General features: G+C 32.9%; 1 pseudogene; it reads right to left on the bottom strand.

Annotated features, from left to right (window-relative positions):
• Positions 1-654: 654 nt before the first annotated feature.
• On the bottom strand, positions 655-1,948 carry LOC149578630 (uncharacterized; annotated as a pseudogene).
• Between the last annotated feature and the right edge of the window lie 7,761 nt (positions 1,949-9,709).

Below are 9,709 nucleotides of genomic sequence, written 5' to 3'. Positions count from 1 at the left end.
GGATTTCTTTGTAAAAGTGACCAAATTAGGCCTAAATTTGATGCTGACAACACTCATCCATACAATTGGTAAAAAATAACCATAGGTTAGTTTGACATATGTTATTTTCCTTCCAAAAGGGTATCCTAAATTTGGCTAGTGTTTTGAAGAGTTTGGGTGAAAAGGCCAAAAATTGGTTTAAAAAGACTTAGTTGGGGTTTAAGGCCTAGTTAATCACTTATGAAGGGTTTGTAGTTGCACAATAGATAACCACTTGAGGGTTTGAGAACCATTGAATCACCTTAGTTTGGGTTAGAAAAGGTGTTTGAAAGAATTGGATTCAATAGTCAAGGGTGAAGTTGAGTTTTGAGCCCTTGGAGGCATATTGGTGCATTTGGGTACACATAGAGGCCTAAGGAGTTTGATCCATTTGAGAAGTCAAATTGAGAAACTTGTGTGATACCCCAAGCCTCTGCATCAAATTAACATGCATGGAAAATATTAGCTAGAAAGATAGTACACTTGGACAATTCCTAAAGACTAGTTGCACCTAAAGGGTGTTAAAAGTCATTTCATCCCAAATTCCTTATAGAGAAAGAGTGCTACTATATCTTTAATGCAAGCTATACCCGCCAGATAATTTTCTAGTTTATTAATATCCATTTGTTTATTACTTCAAGAATCATTTATTTCTTCATCATTGTCTTCAAGTTTCACAAAAAATTCAATGTATGAAGTATGATTCCACTGTTGTTGATTGCCACTAGAATCTCCAAGCTACAAGTGACTAGGGGCTAGTGACACAGATACCATATCTGGAATCTTCAACAGTCCACTCATCCTAATGGTTAGCTTGCTTCCTCGGTTATCCTTCAAAACACCAGTAGGAATATTTATAGTAGTTGTATGAAGAAACTTATATATGTACCTATAGAAGTAACTTGTTGAGATAAATCATTTGAGGGAATTTCAATATTATCAGTGCCAAATTGCTTCTGACACTAAATTCTTGTGAGTTGTTATAAGGAAATATGTGATGATATCAAATAAGAAGTATAATTGAGCTAGTTTTCTACATGAGGCCATTCCCTAGTCTATCTGATTCTTACCTATATGAGATATAGTGATCACACTGAAATACAATCAAATGATCAAATTGAGTATAATAAAAGAAGTCAATTTGTAAAACAAAAACCTAAAAGTACATTCTCAACACATGGATCATGAGTGAAACTAAAAAATGAGTTAATTGATTATGATACAAGGAATTTGAAACTTTATAGTTGATACCTATAAATCTCCATGACTTTCACCTTTAAAAGTTACTATAGGAGGGCTTGGATTTACAGGTGCTTAAACTAGGCACTCAAGGTCATCTATTTCTTTCAATGTAGTAGAATGGATCCATCAGAGTTAAAATACAGTTGCTTTTTCTCAAAGAAAAAAATGAGATGTCTCTATCCTAACACATCTAACCTTTTCCAAAATATCACATACATGAGAACTATTACATATTTATTATATCTGATAATACAAAACCACATATCTGAATTCCATAAACTTTGATAGATGTAATTGGAAGTTTTCCTTAATTAAATATATTCTTTGCATGCAAAATATATTATATAATATTGCAATCCACTCTGATAAGCTTTTGAGAAGTATTTAGTAGATTCTTTAATCTTATATGTGCTCTGCTTATATTCCCATGAAGTTTGTAGATATATTCACTTGTCCCAATTTTAAGATATATGGTCCATAAATTTCTTTGATCTATAAAATCTAGTATTATCTAGGTCAATGATATTATCTATTTTCTTGGTGTACAGACAAACATTACCTTAATTGTAAAACTTACTGGTACACCAACCATATTTTCTACATTGTAATCCCAAGGAATAGTATCTAGAATCCTTGTCCTGATTTCAACATATTTAGAGGCATTGTGCAAATCAATTGACCTATACATCAAATGACAGTTGTATCAGATTATTCTCTTGAATCTTGATTATGGAGATTGACAATGTGAATAGTGAAACACAAAGACATTATTGATATGCCTAGTATAAGGGCCTTTGGTGTCTTCGATAAGGTGAAGAAAAATAGTTCTGATGCTATAAGATTTGCATAAAAAATATAACTAAAGTTGGGAGATCCATGTATATGTCAACATAAAAATTAGAGCTATTCCGCCCTCTACAAATTCTCTTACCAATTACTACAAATCATTTATAACTAATGGTAACTAGAACCCTAGTTCAGTACTTCCTTGAGCATTACTACCCTAGCAATTCCCATGAAGTAAAAGGCAAGGAAAGAAACTTATAACATACAATACATAACTACAAAATTCTTCAAAAACTCATGATTCATAATAACTCTGTACTTGTTAGAGGACATTATTTTTTCTACCATTTTTAACAAATTGATTTAATTAAATAATGCTCTGAAATTCTTCTTTACCATTTATTTGTCATGTAATTGTCATAAATAAGGATTTAACTATTTGAATCACAATTATTGGCAACTAGAATGGATTTTTCACTTTTTCATGAGACATTTTTTTTACAATTTTGGTGAGTTCATTCTACATTTAAATGTGTTTTCATATTCTTTTTGTTTACTTCCTCATTCAGTAGGGTTTTGACCTTTTTTTTGAGGCAAGGGGTAAAAATTTATTGAAAGAAACAAAAGAGTATAGAAAGCCTAGAACAATATAACACCCAACTTAGAAGTTTAGTGCTAATTAAAAATCTCTTAATCTTGCAAGATAATCTTGCATATCCCTAATAAACAAATCTTCTAGTAGTCTAGACTAATCACAAGACATCATACTCCGATCCTTGACATCCCATCCTCCCCTATGCCCTGATGCCCATTTAGCCAAATGATCAACAACCTTTTTCCATTCCCTAGGGATATGGTAGAAGGTGATATAATCAAGAAAATCCCTCAACCTTATAATCTATTTGACCACTCCTAATAATTGCTAGTTCTTATACTCAGTTTCTCTCCCATTCAACATGTCAACTACTTGCAAGTCAGATTAAAAGATGATCTTCCTCCAACCTAAAGAAAAACACCTCCAAAGCATAGAGAATATAGCCAAGGCTTCCATGAAGTTGTTAGTTGAAAACCCTTATAAGTAGAGAAGAAGATCTAAACAACTCTTGAGAAGTGTCTACCAACTCTGCCAATCCCAACATGCCTAGGATTGCCTCTAGAAGAAAGAAACGTCTATCCACTAGACTAAATTTCCTAAATAAATCATTTTCCACAATATAATAATTAATTTAAAAATTATTACATAGTGGTTTCTATTTTTTTTAATTTAATATATAAATTAACAAATTGGGGATTTGGTCAGCTAGTTAGCCACTAGCCTAGAAGAACCATCAATAATCTTCAAAACATCACTAGGTGGAGGTTCCCAACAACCCTTGCAAAGAAATTTATTCCTGCTATGAAAAACCTTACAAGATGAGGAATAATAGTACCTACAACCCTCCAAACCTAACCTTTGAATAATGAGCATGTCCTTAGGCTCATCTCCTCCAAATATATCATACTTGGCTAAGAGGGTTTCCTGCAATCTTCTAATGATTCACATCTATAATTGATGGCTCATTATTCTCTTTCCTTGAAAAACTCTTAATTCCTCTCCTGCCAAATTTTCCATAAAATGAAGGTAGGGCCAATGTTCCATGCTGTATTAGGAAAGGAGCATGAGTAAGACGGTATATCAATTGATCCTAAAACTCCTAAAGGGTAGAAACATGGAAGCAAGGCTTACTCCAATGCCTCCACTAGCAATGCCTAATTTCTCTTGAATGAGGGCACAATAAAAAGATATAGAGGAGGTATTTCTCTTGAATAAGGGCATAAGAAAAAGATATGAGAGGAGGTTTCCTCACTACTTTGATAAAGAGCGCACATGGGATGACCCTAAAATCCATGCTTGCATGAGTTGTCCCAATTATGACATTTTTTTTGAACCTCCAACCATACAAAAAAACTACACTTGGGCCAAGAAAAGCTAATCCAAACCTGCTTTCACTAAGGCTTCTCAACATCCCCAAAGAGTTGCCTAACCAACTCGCAATATCCTGAAGCAACATAAAATTTACCTTTTGAATTGGGGCCCCAAGCCAAAATATCCCTTTCAACTAAGGAACTGCAAATTCTACTTACAAGGATTCCCAAACGTTCTTGACATTCCTCCTCAAAGACTCCTAGAGGCCAAAATGTGGATCTTTCCAACTCAACACATCCACTTGTCCCAAGTTTTGTGAAGCTTTATAGTCTTCAACCTTAGTCTAGCCCACCTCTAGGAAAATTTTACTCAAGAGGTTGAAAATGTGGATACTTTGAAAGAAGGGGTGGGAACTTGTCCCAAGAAAACATAAAAAACAAGGCCTTAGAGCCCTTATTAGAAATCCAAAACAATCTCTATTTAGTTAATTTGGCTCCCTTTCTGAGAGTACTCCAAATAATAGAGTTTTCACCTTCTAGATTGTAATGGGGAACATCTCGATGCTCAACCTCATCCATGTACTTAGCTATAATAATCCTAGCCTAATCCTGGTCTTGATGACAAGACTGTCTCCAATACATCTTAGCTACCAAAGCTTGACCATTTAGTCAAGTCTACCTGAGACTAAGGATTCCTTCTTGTTTTGTTCTACAAACCAAATCCTACTTTACAAGACTCCATTTCTTAGAAAGAAAATTACCAGTCAAAAGGAATTTATGAGACATGGAGTCAAATTCCTGAATAAAGCTAGAAGGAGCAACCTGGCAAAGCTCCAATATAGAGGGAGAGCTTGAATCATCGACTTCAAGAGGATCTTCTTTGCCATTGGGAGTTCAACAAAAAATACTCAAGATGAGTAATCCTAATAAACCTCACAAAGTGGGTAGAAAGAGGGACCAAGAGAAAGTGAAATTGATGGGTGAGAACCTTGTTGAGTCTAGAATAGTCAAGATAGTTAAATCTCACTTCTGATTGTCTCATAAATGATTGCTCTTTCATGGACTATAAGGGGGTTGACTGCAACTAGATTATATTATTTCATTAGTGATCAACAATAGATCAAGACTGTCTAATCATTAAGAGAGATACTTACTCCTCAACTAGGATAAATGCTTCTCCTCAACATTATTCCTTGCTTATCCAAGATTGATAAGATAAATTAGAATAGAAATTATATAGCATTAAAATTGAATACAAATTGAGATGTCTCTACCCTTAATAAAAGTAAAACCCCTTAACTACAACTGTCATTGCCTGTGATATTTTGGATACTATTTCTATAAATTAGAGATTTAAAGCAACTCAAATTTATTTCCAAGCAATAATAGAGAGAATTTTAAAACTCGTCATATACTAATTTAGTCTCATGAACCCTTTGGTACCTACATATGTATCAATAGTTAATCAAAATATTACTATATACTATCACTAACAATGAATACTCACATGACAACCTACATAGGGCATCCATTTTCTATTAATGGAAATAAACATCCAAACAAAGTCTAAAAGAATTTAAAAGAGCCTTAAAAAATCTCCCTATTTCTAGGATTTCAAAATTTCTAGAGAGTTATTAATAAATCTTCTCTTAGCCCCTTAAGTTGGAGGGTTTTAAGACAATTTTAAACAAATGGATCAACATTTCATTACTGATCATGAAGGACCTTTAAATTACATTCAAAATGGAGTGGAATCATTTTTTATGTAGAGGCTAGTAGATCAGAATAAATCTCCATTATGAAGCTATCTCTTCCTTAATTTTTTTTATAACAACACCTATTGTCTCCTTTAATTGGATCATCCTAGACCCATACTCATAGTCTCAAGAACTCAGGACCTCTTAATGGTCAAGTAATACTCTCCTTCCACAAGGCTTCACATCTTATCAATAGCTCACCATCCATCCTTGATCTATTATTGATCACACCATCCATCCTTTATTTGTTATTGATCATTCTTCTACTTTTATGAGTGTCTTCACGATATAACTTAATTAGCTCAACAACATACATAGCCTTTACTTATATTCAAAACTCTTAAGATCCTAGCCATTAAATAAACTCTCTGCATGGTTCCCCTAACATCCCATTAATGGAGAACTTCTTACATACTCCCCACAACCATCAACCAATCACAAATGACATTGCCTTGGATCACAACCAGATAAGGATTCCCATTGTCCTAATCTTGTCAGCATGATAGTCCACAATACACTTTTGGTTCCAATCCCAAATCCTACATTTTAGAGACACACTATCAACTTTTAGTCTCTCCCTAGGAAAATAAAACAATCCTTTTGGTTTTGATTACAAGTTCTATCCCTGGTCTCATAACATCTTGAAACTCTGATTGCATACACTTGCTCATGATTGTCCACACATAACCCTTTTTAATTCTCTTATTACTAGATTCTTGCTTGGATAAACCCTTACACTTGACTTGTACTATGGATACATGAAACTCCTTTTCACCATGGAGGACACTTGTACTCTATCTTGGCTGGCTAAGACATATACAACTCACCTCAATTTTCTTCTTGACCAATACAACCTACTCACTATTTTAGTGTCAGTCAGTAATAAGACAACCTATTAATACATCTTTATCCTTGTATTACCTTCCACCCATGCACTTAGACACTTCCTAAACTCTTCTCTAAGTTTTCCCACACCCTTCATGCATATCCAAGTCATCAAATACAACTTCTTAATCAAACAAAACACAATTAACTTGTGATTGTTCCCTATCATAGTCCCATTGATTCTCTGCAACTCTTTGTGTTGTTTGAACTCCTTGGGAATTATTTCCTTAACCAATACATCCACCATCTTAAGGAAATTGTTTCCCCATCCTTGAATGACTTTCATTTCTAACACACCCTTTAACTATGGACAAATCCTCTTTATCATCATTGTGACTATCTAAATCCTTCCCTGTGACTATTTAAACCCTTCCCTATGACTGTTATGGTCACAAACTTGCCATTCAATACATGTTTCCTAGTAGGTTTAGGAAAATAAAATATAGCATGTTTACATCCTATTAGATGAGTTAAAGGCCTTATTTCATGTAGATCCTATTGGAAAACTACATTTATTGACTCTGAGGATTGACACTAGAGAACATTGACTGAAGAGAATCCAAAATATGGCTAGGTTATACATATCATCTTGATAAAGGAAAATCATATTTTCAAGTTGCAATACCATTGACTTGAGTAAAACATTCTTTGACACCAAAAGAAATTTGGATCATAGTATCTACTCCCTTTACAGGATGATAGATTTAGTCTTCTTCTCGATATTGTATATTGTTAAGGGGATTAACATTCTCTATCTTGATAGATTGTGTCTTTTTATCTTATCAATTGATGAGCTTAAGGGGATTTCTAATGAATGGTTCATAAGGCACAACACTTGGTTAAGGTTTTGTAAATAGGGTTGCAAGAAGAGTGAGTTTAACCATGGAGGAAACTTTGTAGTTAAGCATGCTTAAGCTGGGGTAATACTAGGATGTGTGACCTCCTAGGGAATTCTAGGGCTACACCTCTATGAACATTACCTAGATCTAATGAGTGCTAAGCGCTCCATATTCTCATGAAAAATGGGTCAATGAGTTTGACTCAAAAAACTACAAAGTTAAATCCTAATAGCAATATCACAATTGTATACTGTATTTTTAACATAGCTATAGTGGAAAAATTTCATTTTGTCTACAATGTTTGGTTTTCCTATCTTGCAAGTTGTAGCAATGTTTTTGTTTGTATGTAGATAGATATTAAGCAAAGACAACAATGTAAATTTCCAAGAAATAATGATTAGGAAGATATATGAGAAAAACATTGTTTCAATGTAGATTACAATAATTTCCAAGACCTACTTATGGAGTCCAAGAGGCATAACAAGACATTGGACATAGATGGAGAAATCCCAATAAATTACACATGGGAAGTCAATAATAGGATACACTCATTAGAAATGACAAGAATATTCTATAGGGCATGATTTAAAATGAAGACCCACACATAGAAGACGTGACATAGTTTAGTAGATATTGAATAGTATATAATTGACATAAGAGAACTAAAGAATGTATACATTCAACAACTAGAGATTTTATGATAAAAATTGGATAAGTATAGTGATCAAAGGATTTGATATGGGAAAAGGGAAGTCACAATTACCTAAATCTTGTGGTCTTACTTAGTTAATATCAAAATGATATCAGTGTAATGTGACAATCAAAGACAATATTAGAGATACCTATTGAACCAATGATGAACATTATATCTAGTGATTAATTTCAAAGCAAAACTCCAATATTTGACATCCTATGAATATGAGATTGGTTTCCAATGAATGGTCAATCAATTGCTAAAGACCAAGTCAACAAATATGAATCTAATCAGCAATCAATTCAAATCTAGTTTGTGGTGACTTAGCAATAAGAAAGCTTTACGCATCTTGGAATAGATAGATCCATATACATATATCTGAAACTTGAATTTAATACAAAAGGAATAAGGAATCTTGTTATAGAGTAGTGAACAAGTCATATGTGTAGATAAAGGGATAGATTAATATTTGTATATCCATTCAAAATGTGAATCATTAGTAATAAGGAAGAAAAAAGAATTATATTGGATGGAGAGAAAACCAAATCATAATATAACTAGTTCTAAACACAAAATATCACTTATTCATTATAGAGGAGATAGAGTACTAATTAGATATAGTTCATATGGAAATAAGGGGTTAAGAAAATGGATGAAACGAACAAAGATTATTAGTTATTTAAAATGTGAATCATAAGGAAGAAAGAAGAATTACATTGGATGGAGAGAAAACCAAATCATAATATAACTAGTTCTAAACACAAAATATCACTTATTCATTATAGAGGAGATAGAGTACTAATTAGTTATAGTTCATATGGAAATAAAGGGTTAAGAAAATGGATGAAAAGAACATAGATTATTAGTTATTCATTTGGAAAGAGTTATCTTGTTAAAATAAAATCAACGTATTCAGTTATAACTAGATCCATCTTACAGTCCTTAGTCAATGGAATTTATGATTCAAAGACAAAATTAGGGTAGATATAGCATGCGAAATTACAAAATGGGTGTGTTGTATAGATTCACTAGAAGATTGCATTTATGTTACATCGTAGTGCAGATTAGTCCATACCATATTTGGTTGTTCCAACATTGGAGGATTTTACAACCACATATTGGATTATTCTCAACTACCATGTGACCTCCCTAAATCATATACCTTTACATTGTTTCTACTACACTACTTCTACTATCAAATGTATCTATAAAACTTGAATATCATTCACCATACATTACTCCTATAGGTGCAAATTCATCATTTATAATCAAATTCAATTATTGTGAGTTTTAAAATCATGTATCCTAGTGATTTTAAGTTATTCAAGTATTACAAAATTGATATAAAATACTAAGGATATAACATTTAATGTAGACCCATGAAAGTTCTCTTCCTAGGGTTCCATTATTGAATGATTGTAGGCATTTGAGGGTTAATTCATTTAATTCCAATCATATTAACACTTGCGTGAATTTTTTTTATTGTTAACTACTAGATATAAGTGTAATTTCCTATAAGAGAGTTGGTAGGTTGCCTCATATCAAACCTCAACTACTTCTTTTCATTTGGGTTATGCATTTGA

This window comes from Cupressus sempervirens, chromosome 1, assembly GCF_028749045.1.
Source record: "Cupressus sempervirens isolate cs-2001-9-10 chromosome 1, ASM2874904v1, whole genome shotgun sequence".
In the NCBI taxonomy this organism is placed as follows: Eukaryota; Viridiplantae; Streptophyta; class Pinopsida; order Cupressales; family Cupressaceae; genus Cupressus; species Cupressus sempervirens.
Note: the sequence above shows the minus strand (reverse complement) of the source record. Positions and strands in the feature narration are given on the sequence as shown.